This window comes from Hibiscus syriacus, unplaced genomic scaffold (assembly GCF_006381635.1).
Source record: "Hibiscus syriacus cultivar Baekdansim isolate YM2019G1 unplaced genomic scaffold, ASM638163v2 tig00111959_pilon, whole genome shotgun sequence".
Taxonomy (NCBI): domain Eukaryota; kingdom Viridiplantae; phylum Streptophyta; class Magnoliopsida; order Malvales; family Malvaceae; genus Hibiscus; species Hibiscus syriacus.
This window is the reverse complement of record NW_024063223.1, coordinates 129,095-147,063: the sequence shown is the minus strand read 5'-3', so window position 1 is coordinate 147,063 and position 17,969 is coordinate 129,095. Positions and strand designations below refer to the sequence as shown.

Sequence of the window (17,969 nt, the reverse complement as noted above, 5' to 3'; positions counted from 1 at the left end):
GTATGATCCTCAGACTTGAGATTAATGTCGTCCCAACATATATTGTTGTATGTTTTGATACAGTTAAGCATGCTCCGTAACTGGTTGCACTATAAAGGCTGTTATTGAATATATCTCAATATATGTAGTGGGGTGTGTATGGTTAAGATATGATTTGTCCTTCTTACATAATAGGAAATATATCACAGCCCACTTGATTGAGTAAGACTAGAAATGTATGGCCATGCTCGAATAAGTTGATATGTGATATCACAAATTATTCGTTAATTATATTCTACTCTAGATTTTAAGAAACAATAGATGGGCTATACAAGTGTGACTATTCTAAGACTTGTGCCTATTCTAGATATAAAGGACAAAAGGATGTAATACATAAAAGAGTTAATCACAAAGATGATATGTCGAATCATAATTTCTTGTAACTTAGGTGACAATGATATATTGCTAGATGTCACTCATTGTATGTAATATTAGAATTGTTCTAATAATTACTACTAACGTTACAAGAACCTACAGGGTCATACCCTAGAATTGAAATGAGCAAAAATGTACAATTTGTTGTATGTTACGAAAATATATCTAGAGTTAAGATATGTATATTTGATATACATATGATTTTAATTGTCCCGAATATAGTAAGTAAGCATTAAAAGAATGTAATTTAGATTACAACTCTTTTTAATTGATATTTAATTCAGAATAATTAAATAAGTTTCTAAATAAACATTAAAGATTGTAATTCAGATTATAAGTCTTTAATGTATATTTAATTTGAATTAATTAAATATACATTTTATTTAATAATTCAAAATAACTTTAAAAACCGTAAGATGTTAAGGTAATTAATATATTTAAATGAGGTAAGGTCTAGCAACTTTTTTTTACTTCAGTCGTTTTTCTCAAAACCGATTTTGGGAAAAGAAAATTTTGCTATCAATCGGGTGAACTAAGTAGAGGTCGAGACGTGTTTTTGTGGAGGCTTATGATTCGAACCGTTCATGATCACCACTTCTCGCTGCTGTCTTTGCTATTTTTCAAGGAACCCATTGTAAGTATTCGCATCCTTTCCTCCTGAATTTGGTTTTACGTGCTTTGATCGCTGGTGAAACCGTCGAGTTTTGTTTCTGCTGCGCTGTGGGGTGCACCGACAGTCCCAACAATACTAACTCTGTTATACATTATCTTAACGTCATACTAACTCCCCTGTACATTATCTGAATGATATACTAACTCTGTTGTGCATTATCTTAATGCAATACTAATTCTATTGTAGATTATCTGAATGCAATAATAACTATGTTGTGACTTATATAGTAGCTAAGGTAGGCATCATGGTGTGGCTAAGGGGCTACATCTCGGTCCTCACGCACCCCTCTGTCCTACCAGATACTAATATATGATACACAAAAATAACATAAAACTATGGAAGGCACTATGGTGCAATTGAAGAGTTAAATCTCGGAGCCCACACACCTCTCTAGCCTGTCGGTATACTCTTGGGTACACCAGAGTGAGATCCGAAACTACATCAGAATCGTACATCCGCCAACTTACTCCGTTGAGTCTTGGGGCATCTGCGTCCAACTAGCAAGAGAAATGCCTTGGCACTGACTGTATATACCTGGATATACTAACAACCAAGACAATCGCCCTACTACTAAAGTAACTAGGGTGTTCTCGCTATTTCTAGAGTGTCACACAAAGGCTAGTTTTATGACATCCTAGCTATTATTGTTTCTAGTTGTTACTGTTACTAATTATTTTTCTAGTTGTTTTGAGTTATTACTGGTCTCGTTTACTATTTTTCCTAGCTATTATCTCGTTCGTTCTCTCATCTAGAGCGTTATCTGAGGGTTAATTAGTCTATTACTGTTGATAATCTGTACTGATCTGGTTATTCTCCACTTAAGGGTATTTTAGTCATTTTTTACTTCATGATTATTGCTAGATGTCACCTCTCTATTCTAATCCTAAGCTTTTCCTCAATTTTCCCTCGAATTAAAGGAATAAATGTGAGTTTAACACTCTCGATCGTTCCTGCAGTATATGACACTACTATTTTATAATATGATTTATTGGTCATACGTCTCGACAGTACACCCTGAACACTGATCTCCCATCCATAATTATCTGTTATGTGCTCACTGAAGATATTTGGATGCATTTCACCTATTATGGTTACTCTGGTTGTAACCCACTCCTACGAGTGTCTTTGGTCCCCTTTGGCCATTTTTTACCTCATGGACTAAGCTTTTATCCTTACGAACTATCCCAAGCTCTTACGGACCTTAATCGAGTCGAATATGATCATATGAGGTGGGTAGTATTGGTACTCTAGATGTAGTTTGATTCTCTAGGGTCAAGTATCGATACCCCTATGGGTATCAGTACAAAAAAAGCACTCTGATACGAAATTAGTGCCTCCGTATCGATACTTCTACCCTGAGTATCGATACTACAGGGACAATATCGATACTCCCCTTGCAATATCAATACTCTCTCTGAAATCCCTAATTTTAGCCCTAATTTAATTAGTATCGATACTATTATCCTAGTATCGATACTCAAACCCTGAAATTGATATTTTAGGCTCAAAAAACACCCAAAAGCATCTAAATGACTTGGGTTAGTTCCTAAACTGATTTTGAAGTTCTAGTAAGTTATTTAGGGTCTTTAGGTGTCATAAAAACACTTTCTTAACACCTAAAATGTGATTTAATCTTGAAATCAAGTACAAATATTAGCAAATTATTGAAATTTATGAAAACTTAATACTCCAAATGATTAAAAAAATCACCACTTTGATGATTGAATCCCGAAATTGAGCTTCTTTAGCTAGAAACCATCCCCCACCATGGCTTGGATGATAAAACCCCCAACTTTCTCTTACAAACAAAGAATCCATGGCTTGAATGGTTAAATCTATGTTGCTTGAGGGATTAAGAATGAAAACTAAACTTGGAAGAGGTAAGAAAGAGTTCAATGGACTCACCTTGACTTAAGGAGCTTGAAGAGGAGGAAGAAGAAAATGGAAAATAAGAGGAATAAAATGAAATGAGAGAATATAAAAGATCTCATACTAAAAAATGGGGTAGTTACACGGCTGGTCCCTCCTCATCTTCCTACTATGAAAAATCCCCTCTATATGGCTAATTGGGCCCAAGACCAACCCAAAGACTTGAATTAAATTCTACGGGATTCATTTGTCTCTCGGGTAAACCTGAAATTGCTAGCCCATAATTTGGGGTGTTACAGATGACACCTAATCACATTAAAGTCTTATATAGACTGAGTTAAATTTGAGAGGATGTATTTTCCTATACTCATACAGAGAATAAATTTCACAATAGTTTAAGGCATATGTACCCCGAAGGTTACTCGCTAAGGCATATACGGGAATATATTTTGATGAGAGCGTAGCTTTCACCTCATTTAAACATGGATGGAGCTAGCTTAAAAGATGCAATGATTTTTTAAAATTGAAAATCATTGAAATCACACATTAGTACAACTATTTATTTGAAAATAAAAACACTCAAAAATAAATAAAGAGGATCCAAAAATAAATTAAGGCCTAAACTTACAACTTTCTCTTAAAGGACAACAGATAATTGATTATGCCTTGACTCTCTTCAAGTCTCTAGTGGAGTCGTCAAGCTGTCGTAATGGTCTTTCAGGTGGCTCGAATCACGTTCTGACTTAAAGAGAATAATTTTACCTTTTGGAGTCATCACTAAGCTTTTGAGTTAGGTAAGGTTAGATACCTAAACTTTACCTTTTTAACGATTTACATCTTACAAGAGATTCACGTGGAAGGGTTCGGGAGGTCGATTAAGTGTGGGAAAGGATAAGCACCCCACATCGCCCTTTTGGTACCAACTCGGTTATGGTTGTCTTAATAATGAAAATTAAAGTTTAGGCCAAAAAGTTTAAAGAGATGATCCAAAACACTTACCTTTGAGCATTTACAATTGTAAAAATAAATCAATTAGGGATGTGGGAAAAATAAAAAGGTTAGACTGAATTTGCAAAAATGAGACAAAATGGTCACGATACCAAAATAGAGGGAATGACTCAAAGCATACATGAAAAATAAACTAATACTTAAATTAGAATAAAAAGAAAATTTTAGAAGACATGCAAAAATAAATAAATGGATCATAAATATAAAGGAAAAAATTTATTTAAAATAAAAATATTTTTAGAATGTTAACCCAAAGAATGAAAAAAATTAAATTAGTATCAGTGGTGGTTGATTCAAGTAGTAAGCAGCTTGATATAGCTTAAGCAAGGTCTCGGGTTCTAGTCCTTGTGTATGCAGAAAATGCCTGCTGGAAGACTCGCCAACAAAAGCTAGGTGAGTGACGCAGGTCGGTCTAGACTAGTCAGGGCAAAGCCTTGAAACGGGGAGACAACTAAAAGAAATTAAATTAAAGTTAATTTTAAAAAGATTCCAAAAGTAAATCAATCATAATAAAAAATAAAACAAAAAGGAAACATTTAAAATGGAAAAATAATATATATATATATTAAGAATAATTAAGTGTAGTAAATAAAATAAAAAATGACAAATGATTAAAATAAATTAAATAAAAACTAAAAAATAAATCAAAACAAATAAAAATGAAATTATAAAAGTGTAAGGATGGTGGTAATAATTATCTCCTACCCGTGTAAAAATACTCAAATTCTATAAGAATCTAGATTGGACCATCGGGTCATTTAATTGAATACAAAACTAAAAAAATCTAAAATTGAATTGAAATAGATAAATAAAATAAAGAACAAAAATTTTCACATTCAAGATCCACCATTGATTGTCGTCAAGAAACCTCAAGGAACGCTAAACCTATGAAGATTTATTTGAAAGTTTTTTTCCTTTTTCATTGGTTCTCTCTTCGATGCAATTTTTAAAAAAATAAAAAAATAGTTAGCCAATCTACCTAAACAACGAGAACACAAACAAAATAAAGAGAAAAAATAAATTTAAATAAAAATTTCTCTTTTGTTGCTCTTCTCTTCATATTACAATACTTTGGGTGACTCCCCCACCCCCCAATCTCTCTCTCTTCTCTCATTTTTCTTCTAAATTTTTTACCTAAAACGAGTGACTATTTGTAGGCCTCTAAAAAAATACTAAAAGAAAATCCTAATATCATTTCAATAATACTAGATACACCAATTAAAAGAAAAAGAAAAAGATAATAAAAAATCCTAAATTAACTTAAATAAATAATAAAAAGTCCAAAGCTAAATTTAATTACAAATAATCAATAAAATAATTAAAAATCGTAATAAATTAAAAATTCTCATATTAGATCCATATTCAATTTTCTGTACATGCAATCTACGCTAAAATAGACATATCTTGAATTTTCGATGTTCGATTGAAGCATTTCAAAATGCGTTGGAAAACTAACTAAAAGTCGATCCTATTTCAAGAAGTTGTCATGCCTTGGAAATGTCTGAATCTCGTCCGAAAATTTGTTTCAAGTCAGTTGATGTATTAGGCTTCAAGATTTGCTTAAATAAAAATGTTTGAGTCTTGTAAATGGTAGGTCGGACGAAAATTGGGTATTACAACATGTTGGATAACTTTTGAGATAGGATGGGAAATTGAGTTGGTTGTTCTACTTTTGGGGATTTATGATTTTTTTTGGGTGAGAAGTAATCCACATTCATCCCTCCAATTATTGATGAGAGAAATAAGATTGTGGCAACTTTTGACGATTCACCTCTTCTGGTAAATGGAGTTTACGACGGATAGATTTATGAATAAGGTAAAGAGTAGTTGATCTAAAAAAATGAAAAACAAATAAGAGAGGCTAAGAGAGATTCAAATAAAGAGAGAGTCTCTCTTTGATTTTGTATGGTGGTTTATATGTGTTCTCTTAGTATTGGTGTCATGTCTAGGGTGATGACGGATATTTATAGGTTGACATGGTAAGTAGGTTTAACCGTCATATAGTAGATTTAATAGTTGATGAGATTGAAAATGATCATGTCAAGGAACTATAGGAGTCTAAAAGACATAGGACTCCAAAGATTTGTAGCAACTGCGAAGGTCTTGATAGACAACAGAGATGCAATTTGTGGAAGATGCCCAAAGGAGATACAATAATAACATTAAATTAAACTGACCCCAGATAAAAATATTTTAAACTATACTTTTAAAAATAATATTAAACTGACCCCGGATAATAATGACTAGTTTTTTTCATTTACTTTGACGTTTAAAATTTATTTAAAATAGTCATCAAACAACTAACTTCTTAATCTGGTTGTCGTAACGTCTTTCGGTTGGGCCCCGGATTGGGCTTTGACTTGAAATAATTGGGTTGGGAGTCGCCACTACCACTTTAAAACGAATTTAGGTAGGTCGGACACCATCTTACCTGATCTGCGTTTTTACCAGAAATGTGTTGGGTTCGGGAGTCGGTTACGGTCAATGAAGGATTAGCACCCTTGAACCGCCCTTTCGGTACCAATTAATTTGACGGTTGTCTTAAATTAAGAAAGTTGTAATTTAAAATTAAAAGGTAAAAATACGATCACAATTACTTACCTTAGATAGTTTTAAAGGTGTGGCCTTAAGAAGGTCAAAAACCCATGTTAGATAAAAAGGTATGAAATAAATAAATTAATTAAATTAAAATAAAGAAAAAACAAATTAAATAAAAGATAAGATAAAGAAAGCAAAGATAAAATTGTAAGTAAAATAAATATAAAAAAAGAAAAAGAAGAAAAAATATATAAATAAAACAAATAAATAATAATAATAATAATAAAGTAAAAATAATATATATATATATATATATATAATTATAATATATATATATATAAATTAATAAAACTGATAAAAAAATAATATATATATATATAATCTAAAAAAAAAAATATATACTAAAGTAAAAAAATGCATAAAATGTAAAAAAAATATTACATGAAAAAAATAACAAAACAATTAAATAAAATGAGTAACAAGGGAAATGTGCGTATAAATAAAGTTAAATAAATAAAATAATAATAATTAAAACGTAAATGTCAGAGACCGAATCAAAAGTAAAAAAAGATGCTACCTTTTATTTCCTTTTCGAATCGTTTACAATAGCTTTGCCTTCGTATTTTCCGTGCTTTCCTCTGTATTTTGTATGTAAATCCTGTGTTACAAATGGGGATGATTACATGTATTTATAGTGAAAAAACTAACTATTTTTAGAATCCTATTAACAATAGAATCCTAATGCGACTAGACTCCTTGCTCGGTTGTTGCACGTTTGTTGGTGTGGTTGTTGCTTTAAAAGATATGGTGGTGGAAGAGTCCTCATAGGAGAGGAACTCTTGCTAGTTCTATATTTTAAGAAAATTGGTGTCTACAGCTGCCCCTCTTTGTCCTTTTTCGTGGAACGAAAAGTAGGACAAAGATAAAAGGACACAAATTTTCGTTCAGTGGAGTTGAAGAATAACTCCTTGTCGAATTGAATTGCAGATGGCTCCTCCGTCGTGAAGTCGAGTCCATCTTGAAATTATTTGAATCAGAATGTGGCTTCTCGTTGTAGTCCACTTTGGTCTTCTTCTCGATTTAAAGATATTGGCTAAAAATTCGACTGTAAAGTAATCTCTTGACTCCACAATGTGGTTGATATGCCCTCGAGCTGAATGAAACCGAACTTCGAAAAGTCTTTGCTGACATATAGCTTTTCTTGACTTAAGCTGAGCTGACGGAAAAAAGGTTTCTTGCTACTAAGGCACGGCTAACCCAGACCTTCTTCTCGGCTTGAAAAACCTCGATTGTAGCCGGATAATAGTGTGATTGAGGTGTCATCAAGCTGAATGGAATTGAACTCGACAATTTTATTGACAGATAACCCTTCTTGCCTTGAGTTATGTTGTAAATGATGTGCCTTAGAGCTGAGCTTAGTCGAACTCGAAGGTCTTTTGGTGAAAGATAACCCTTCTAGCCTTGAGTTATGATGTAAATGATGTGCCCTCGAAGCTGAGTGTAATCGAACTCGAGGGTTTGGTGTTTCAAGAGAAATATTTTCAAAGGTTTTTTGTGTGTGTGTTTCAAGAGAAACAATTTCGAGGGTTTTTTTTGTGTTTCAAGAGAAACTGTCTCAAGAGGGATAAAATTTGTTTCAAAAGAAACTATCTCAAGAGAGACAAAACTTAGTTCTAAAAGAAACTGTCTCAAGGGAGACGAAATTTGTTTCAAGGAAAAGATATTCAAAGATTTTGTTTCAAGGGAAACTATCTCAAAAGAGACAAAATTTGTTTCAAGGGAAACTATCTCAAGAGAGACAAGATTTTGTTTCAAGGGAAACTGTCTCAAAACTCATTTTAAGGGGAACTAATTTAAATATTTTGTGTTTCAAGGGAAATGTTTTCAAGGTTTATGTTTCAAGATAAACTATCTCAAGGGAGACAAAATTTTGTTTCAAGGGAAACTACCCTAAGCGAGATAAAATTTATTTCAAGGGAAATGTTTTCAATGTTTATGTTTCAAGGGAGACAAAATTTCGTTTCAAGGGAAACTATCTCAATCGAGATAAAATTCATTTCAAGGGAAATGTTTTCAATGTTTATGTTTCAAGAGAAACTGTCTCAAGGGAGACAACATTTAGTTCCAAAAGAAAATGTCTCAAGGGAGACGAAATTAGTTTCAATGAAAACATATTCAAATGTTTTGTTTCAAGGGAAACTTGGAAACTGTCTCAAGAGAGACAATGGTGAGCATGATTCCCTTCGTTGTGAAGTTGAAACCATGGATGACCCTTCGTTGTGAAGTTGAGCCTTGGAATTGGATATCCTTCGTCGTGAAGTTGAAATCCAAGTAAGTTGTATTGTTCCGAGTCTAATATCCTCCTCCGTGAAGTTAAAATTGGCTCTGGAACTAAGAAATTGTTTGTTGACAGCAGCACCCCTTCGCTGTGATGTTGAGTTTGTGCTGTCTCGAGTCCAATATCCTTCGCTGTGAAGTTGAAATTGGCTTCAAAATTGGGAAATTGTTTGTTGACAACCAATCGTCCCTTCGTTGTGAAGTTGAACTTGTGTTGTCTCGAGTCCAATATCCTTCGATGTGAAGTTGAAATTGGCTCTGAAATTGGGAAATGTTTGTTGATAACCAGTCGTCCCTTCGTTGTGGAGTTAACATGTGTTGTCTCGAGTGGCACGATATCCTCCGTCGTGGAGTTGAAATCGCAGGTGGCCCTTTCGTCGTGAAGTTAAGCCTTGACTTGGATATCCTTCGTTGTGAAGTTGAAATCCAAGTATTGTATGTTGCGGGTCAACACGATTCCCTTCATCGTGAAGTCGAAACCGTGGATGACCCCTTTATTGTGAAGTTTGGCTTCGAGCTAGATATCTTTCATCGTGAAATTGAAATATACTCTCGAGCGAATTGTGTCGCTTTGAGTTCAATATCCTTCGCCGTGAAGTTGAAATTGACTATGACTGAAACTATAAAGTTGTTTTGTTGTCAGACAGTCGCCCCTTCGCTATGAGGTAGAGCAACCACCATGTGCTTTTGAATCGAGCATTCTTCATCTTGAAGTTGAAACTTGACTCTAAAAGCTGCAAAAACTTATGTATACAAAAAATGATAAATGTGATGCTCTTAAGTATGTCTAAGATGCATGTAACATGAATTAGTTCTATTTTATCCCCTGGATGGAGTCTCATGCTTTGTGTACTTGTTCCTGCATATGGAGGAAATGCCTTCAAAAGGTCTGATAATTTGCATCAGGATGTTGAATTCCCAAAGATGCCCCAATATTCGATGTTGAATCTAAAAAAATGCCCCAACATTTGATGTTAAATCTAAAAAAAATGCCCCAACATTTGATGTTGAATATTCAAATATGCCCTCATTGTTCCTGATTTCTTGCTTCAGCATTGATTCTAAGCATGAGTTTTGTGTTTGAGAGCCACATGTCATTTACCAAGATCCACTCTAGAGAGATTGTCTTGTTTTGAAAAAAAAATGTTTTTCTTTCTTTTTTATTTTCAAAGTTCTGAAAATATCAAAAAAGAGTTTCGAAAAATGTTTAACCAAAAGTTTTGAAAATATTGCCCCTTTCAGGTTTTACAATTGAGACAAATCATAAAACTAGAGTTCATTGGATATCAAAGAATTAATTACATTGTTAATCCTTCAATAAATTATAGTCGTTTGACACGTGCCAAGATCAAATCTATTTTTGGGAAATGGTTAAGTAAGGAAATGATAAAAAGTCTTAGGTTATTGTGTTTGGTCAAAGGTTTGACATTTTTGTTTATTTGATGCTCAAAGGTTTGATGGGGCATCTTGCATGATCCTCTATTGGAAGTGTTCTTCGATTCCCAGCTTTCATAGTCATGCTCGGATTGTGCGATGCCTTATCAAGGAATTTGTGCTATCGCCTCAGCTACCCAATTTTTGTATTCGAGCTGCCTTTTCAGGTTTTCAACTCGAATCCTCTTTTGGTTTCAAGACGTCATTCAGTAATTTACGTCTTGAACCCCTATTTGTTATTTTCTCTATCATATATTAATTACACTATTTTTTGCAAATAAAGATTAATCCTGATGGGCGGTATGAAATCTGAAGATAGTCTCTTATGTTCAGAAATCCATGTATGATTAGAAGGGACTTTTAAGGCATGTAACGTAGGTCATGGTTCATGGTTATAAAAGAAAGGGATAAAAGGCCCAAACAAGTGTTTAAGGGTGAACCAATGATCAATTCATTCTGATGTCTTCGATCATATCTTGCTCAATTTGAATCTACTCGTATGTGTCTCGCTCTTGATGTTCCATGATCTTCGAGTAGAGTGATGCAGTAATTCAGAAATGATTGTGCTTGATCAATCTCATTTGATGCTCTATGATCTTCGAGTGAAGTGGTTTAGTGATTCAGAAATGATTGTGCTTCTCATAGTTTGAATCTCGATGCGTCGTTTGAATCGAGAGAACCTTTGCATATGCATCTTGTTTTCTTTTTTCTTCAATTTTCCTTTGTTTTTTTCTTTATATTTTTTCTTTGTTTTTTCTCTTTTTTTTCTTTTTGTTATGATTGAATCTTCACACTTGGCATTCGGTTCACCTTTTGGTATATCATCTGAATCAATGTCTTCACTCATGTGAGCAGATTTTCTCCACCTTGCCCCCCAGTGTGGAGGGTGATCCTTGGTTAGGGTTGAATTAGAAGAAAAATACTATAGCTCAAAAGGGGACACAAGGGATATATTTTTTCTCCTGATGTGAAGGGATAAAAAGAAAGTCGTTCATCATTTCATACATGGAAGTCTTCACAGAAGAGGTATCCCTAGGGGGATAGATTTTCAGGATTTATTTTATTCACATGAAAACAATGCAATTAATGCATGGTAGAATTATTCCGAGTGAATTCTTCTTTCTGCTTCTTGCCCCCAACATGTCTCAATGTTCATGCTCCCTGCAAGATGCCCCAAGTTGTGTCTTAGAAGAAGGCTCATGTTCAAATGAACAACTCAATGCCTTGGGTTTTAATGGCATAAAAATGTCAATTTTGAGTTTAAAAAGACAATGGTGTGACTTTATTTGACTCAAAGAAAGGTATGGGTGTATCAAAAGATAAAGGCAATGTTTAAAAGTTTCAAAGGGAGGTAATGTCAAAATTTGGTCTTTTTGGTAATGACCATGAGTTATTTTGGGTAAAGAATCAGGTATTTTATTTTGGGGTTTGAGACAGGATAAGAAAGGTCTAATCTTACCATATGTCAAAAATCTATAATTCTTGAAGAATTAAAAGAATCCTTAATTCATTTAATATTTGAAGAACTAAAGATTAAAATTTGTTCAATTGCTCCACCTTAGAAAGTAGCATAAATTCAATCATTTAAAAGATTAAGCAAACATGAAAGATCAAAGACGTGTTCAAACAAAACAATCCTCTAAGTGCAAATGATATATGTAATGCCCCCTTCTTCGACTATCGATGCCCCTGAATCCATCAGGTTTTGGATCTCATGCTTCAGTGCCTTATAGTTCTCAGAGGAATATATGGAGCATCCTATGTGGAAACTGCAAACAGCTTCAACATCGTAGCCATTAGGATATGTGGACTATTTTCGCAGACCATCCTGGCAGGCTTAGTCGTACAACCAGCTGATCGGGCTCATTCGTTGTGATTTCAGTTTTTTTAATTATTAAAATCTTGCTTACATGTAGTGTCATATGGTTAAAATCACTTCATCGAATTCTCCATGAAGAAATTTCATGTTTATGAAAATGCTTAAAATGAAATGTAGATGCAAAATACAAAATGCAAAAATGCATGAAATGTTCGAGGCATTGATCCAAAAACATGTCTGTTATTATAAATAATCTTTATTGGGAAAAAGTGTTTATCTTTTAAGAGACAAAAATATCCTGATAGCTTCTGACATGTTGACTAGTCTTCTGCTTTCGTCTGTCACCGGTTGAATAACCTGTCGAATCTCTCTGACTTCTCTGGTTGAACAGTGCAAATGTTGAGTTGTTTTTGTACTGGCCCAAGAAGTCTTGAATGATGTATCTCTGGACATTTATCTTTTGTTGAACCTGTTCCCAACGAATACATCATTGGAGCCCTCAATTGATAGAAACTATGTTTAGTTTATTTGTCTGTTTCTTGAATTCATCAGCAAGGGTCTCCAATTTCAGCTATCGTTTTGCCATTGTTGTCTTTGAAGGGACTCACTTCATCTTGCCCCTGCAACTTCTGCCATCAGTTCTTTAAAGATAGACTTTATTGTGCTTGATGTAGACCCAGTTCATTCTGAGTTCTTTATAATGCAGCAGAGTGATACACTTTTCAGTTGTGGGCACCACGTCTTCTGGATTGAATGCGACACATAGTCGCCTTGTAGATGTCCTCTGTATTTTCATCTCTTGTATTACAACCCCTTTGTCCATTAATGCAGATTATTCATGTTTAACAAACACATTTTTGGTGGATCAACACTTCTTTTAAATGATGCACGTGATGAACATAAAATAAAAGAAAATAAAAATGAAAAGAGTTAGTGAGGTGAAAATAATCAAAAATAATCATGAAAAATAAAAGTCCTACCCCACATGATGTTTACCCCACATGCTTTAATTCCTACCTGGACATTATCTCTATCCCGCATACTAATTCCACACAAATCCTAACCACATATTTGTCTAGTTCGCATGCTTTGAACAAAAAGTAAAGCATGAAACAAAATAGCTTAGGGTTTGGAATGAGGTTTTGGGGTGGGCTCTAATTCTCCATAGCCTCCCGGTTTAGGTTCTAAAAAAGGTACCGAGTTCTCCTTGCTGGTGCCCCTTGGGCTTGCCAGACCCTTAGTCCTAAGCCCATTACAAGCTCGTGTGGACTAAGTTAAACTCGAGAGGAAACATTCCCTTATGCCCATACGGAGAATAAATTCACACGAAGGCATAAGGTATATGAATCTCGAAGGTTACTTGCTAGGCCCATACGGAGAATAAATTCCCACGAAGGTGTCGCTTTCACCCCCACTTAAAAGGGTTCGGAGCTCGGGTATAGAGCCTGAGATGAAAATTTTTCAAAAATCTGAAATCATTCAAAAAATGTTAGTACAACTATTTATTTGAAAAATAATAAAGATAAATAATTGGAATGAATAAATAAATTAAAATTTAAATTTACCATTTTCGCATAAAAAGACAACCGAAAATTAATTTCGGCTAGACTCACTTACTTGTCCCCAGCGGAGTCGCCAAACTATCGAAACCTTCTTTCGGTTGAGCCCCGAATTGGGTTTCGACTTGAAATAATTGGGTTGGGAGTCGCCACCGACCACTTTAAAACGAATTTAGGTGGGTCAGACACCATCTTACCTGATCTGTGTTTTACCAGAAATGTGTCGGGTTCGGGAGTCGGTTACGATCAAGGAATGATTAGCACCCTTGAACCGCCCTTTCGGTACCAATTAATTTGTTGGTTGTCTTAAATTAAAAAAGTTGTAATTTAAAATTAAAAGGTAAAAATACGATCACAATTACTTACCTTAGATAGTTTTAAATGTGTGGCCTTAAGAAGGTCAAAAACCCATGTTAGATAAAAATATAAGAAATAAATTAATTAATTAAATTAAAATGAAAAAAAATAAATAAATAAGATAAGATAAAGAAAGCAAAGATAAAATAGTAAGTAAAATAAATATAAGAAAAAGAAAAAGAAGAAAAAATTATATAAATAAAATAATAATAAAAAAGTAAAAATAATATATATATATAAAAAAATAAAAAATAAAAAATAGTAAATATATATATATATATATATAATAATAAAATTAATAAAATAAAAACTAATATATATATATAATCTAAAAAAATAAAAATATATACTAAAGTAAAAAAAATGCATAAAATGTAAAAAAAAAATATTACATGAAAAAAAAATAACAAAACAATTAAATAAAATGAGTAACAAGGGAAATGTGTGTATAAATAAAGTTAAATAAATAAAATAATAATAATAATTAAAACGTAAATGTAAGAGATCGAATCAAAAGTAAAAAAGATGTTACCTTTTATTTCTTTTCGAATCGTTTACAATAACTTTGTCTTTGTATTTTTCATGCTTTCTTCTGTATTTTGTATGTAAATCGTATGTTACAAATAGAGAGGATTACATGTATTTATAGTGAAAAAAATTAACTATTTTTAGAATCCTATTAATAATATAATCCTAATGGGACTAGACTCCTTGCTAGGTTGTTGCACGTTTGTTGGTGTGATTGTTGTTTTAAAAGATATGGTGGTGAAAGAGTCCTCATAAAAAAATCTTACTAATTTTATCTTTTTAAAAATATCTTTTTTAAAAATAAGTGTATACACTGATTTTAAAATCACTCGGAGAGTAAAAGAAATATTCCGTTTAACTTGTAAGAGAGTAGTTTTCTAAAAAGGAAGTGTGTTGAGAGTTGAGTTAATAGTGTAATTTTCACTGCGTCCCCACAGACACGTGGCCATCATGTGGGTTAATAGTGTAATTTCCTCTCCCAACTCACCAATCAGTTCTGCACACCAACACCCAGAAAAACACAGGAAAGACCTAAATTGAAGTTGGCTTTCACAAAAACACACACACACGCAGAGAGAGGGGGGGAAGAAGGGGTTTAGTTTAAGGCTCTTTGAAGAAGCTAAGCTAAAGACTATAAAAGTGTGAGCTTTAAAGACTACAACTCTGGAAGGTACAGTCGAGAGAGAGATAGAGAGGGAGAGGGCCTTAGATGAAACAGCTACCAAAGAAGTGCAGAATTGACGAGTTGAACTCACTGTGAATGTCCAGTTGAGTTAGGGTTTCGAATTTTCCATCCACTTCTTAGCCTAGTATGGCTGTGAGCTTGTAAGGTGAGTTTTTTTTTTTTTTTAAATACGCTCTATTACTTTTCTTTATTTTCGGGGCTAAAGCCACCTTCAACCGACAGACCTCTTTCCCAAAAAGCTATGATACTGTTCATTCTCTTAAAACATTGCCACTAGAATTTCAACCCTATCACTTGTGAAAACTGACATTTACCATCTCTCTTTCTTATTTTTTGCCTTTTTATTTTGTTGTTGACAGATCATCAGTTGCAAGCAATCTTACCGACAACAGTAACGACGCTGGAGAAAATGAGTGGCTACTTTGACAACATGTTCGAATCTGAATGGGAGAACCAGTCATCAATAGTATTATCGGGTGAAGAGACAACCCGAGAACCCGACTCAAATCGTCAGATTTTTCGTCATTTTGCTACACAATCTTTCCATGAAACCCTCCTTTCCCATCAAAACAACATTGCCTTTGCTCACCCAAACCAGTTTCATAACCCTAACCATGCTCAACCCAATTTTCATTCCGTATACGACCCACACTCCTACTCCACCGCGTCGGCTCCTTACTCCACTCCCCACGGTTCTTTCCTCTCGCTGGACCCTGTTCCCGGCGTTGGAGGAGGCGGAGGTGGTTACTTTCTTGTTCCGAAGACGGAGGATGTTTCTATGCCTGTTGATTTTACAGCGAGAATCGGTCTTAACTTGGGTGACCTTACTTACTTTTCCTCCGCCGAGGATGACTTTGTGAACCGACTTTATCGCAGGTCCAGGCCGGGAGATATCAGCTCAACTAATTCCCCGAGGTGTCAAGCCGTGGGTTGTAATGCTGATCTTACCCACTCTAAGCACTACCATCGCCGCCATAAAGTCTGCGAGTTCCATTCCAAAGCGGCCACCGTCATCGCCGCTGGGTTGACTCAACGATTCTGCCAGCAATGTAGCAGGTTTAAAAATTTTAAAATTAGAAAACTAAAACATTTCTCATTTGGGCAGTAATAAATCATATTAGCGTTCATAAGCTATCTAGGGATGACTCGGATGAGGATAGTGATGGTTTCGAAATGACGGAAATGCCCCTGTAGCAGTCTGTGACGACCAATGATTGCCCACTCCTTAACATTAGGTTGATCCCGAGGGTATTTCTGTCCGTGAGAGCTCCATGTTCTCTCCGTTTACGTACCGTTTGTTTTTGCTATTATAGTAGGGTCTTGGAATTAACTAAAAGTCTTGGTGTTAAATTACTGGAAAACCCTCCACATGCATTCATATTTTCAACACACTCTCTAATATTTTTGCTTCTTCCATTCTTTTCGTGTGTATATGGATTATGGATGACGATTAAGCTGATGAAAGTGCCACGGCAATTATGTTATGAGTCCAATGATTGGCTCTCCCGTACTTGTGGAGATCTCGAGGGCGTTATGCTCCGAGGATCATGCTCTCTAGTATTCTTGTGTTGGCTTTGCTTAGTTTTTCATTAACGTTGGGATTTTTAAAAACTCTCGACAGATTCCATCAGCTGTCGGAATTCGACAACGGAAAGCGTAGCTGTCGGAAGAGATTGGCCGACCACAACCGACGAAGGCGAAAATATCAACAACGACCAAATAGCGCTCAAGAAAATTAGAAGCACGTCTGCCTTGAAAATGACCTCGATCCCTCATTTGATTATCCCCCAGGTAAGTCATTTAAAAAAAAGGCTCATCATTTGTCATAATAAATTGTTTGAAGATTACTAATTAGTAATTACTACCTCCGTCACATTAAAAAAATTTATTATTTTTTTTGAAGTAATTTTTTTAAACTTTGACAGTCTATTTTAGATATTTTGAAGAAAAAAATTAAATTTTATTAAATATATACTTCAAAACTATTTGATTAAAGGTTTTTAAAATATAGTTTATATTTTTGTATCAATAATAAATTTTAAATAGTAATTAGTTAAAGTTAAAAAAAAATTGAAAAATAAAAAGTTAATAAGAGATAATTTAAATAGAACGGAGAGAATAGTTCGTAGTTTGAATTTTTCTTTGATTTTACTTGTAATTTGTTTGGTGATGATCATAGGCTTCGATCGTCTTCTTCAGTAACGGTGGCAGTTTCGCCTCCACGAATGTGAATAGTTTGTTTTAATGGAAGTCCATACACTGCAAGGGTATCATCGTCGTCATCGTGCACACTTTTTTCTCAATTAGGTAATCGCTACCAACAATGAGGGATTTAAGTTGTAATTGTAGTTGAAGTTGCGTTATATATATATCATGATTGTGGTAATAATGAGTGTTATTGTATACAATAACAATTTCAGCTATAACTATATAATAGTCGGCAATTCAATAATAAATTGATATTTAAATCCCTGCAAATAATGCAATAACAAGTTGAACGTCCGGTCTCTGCTATATTCTTCTTCGCTCTTATCATCTCTGAAATTTCAATGTTGTTTTTTAACATCAATTGGTGTTAACTTGTATTAGGTAGTTTTGTTTTACGTCAACCTAATATAAGGTTAAGAAAAGACGTTGCTGAAAATGTTAATTTTTTTAACATTTCTAGTAGAACACTACTTAAAATATTATTTTTTTACTAGAAATATTAATTTCGTTATCTAAAATGAATATTTTTGATATTAATAT

The 17,969-nt window shown here is 33.9% G+C and overlaps 1 pseudogene; it reads left to right on the top strand.

Moving 5' to 3' along the window:
* The first annotated feature begins 15,078 nt into the window (after positions 1 to 15,078).
* Positions 15,079 to 17,650, top strand: LOC120173566 (annotated as a pseudogene).
* The last annotated feature ends 319 nt before the right edge of the window (positions 17,651 to 17,969 follow it).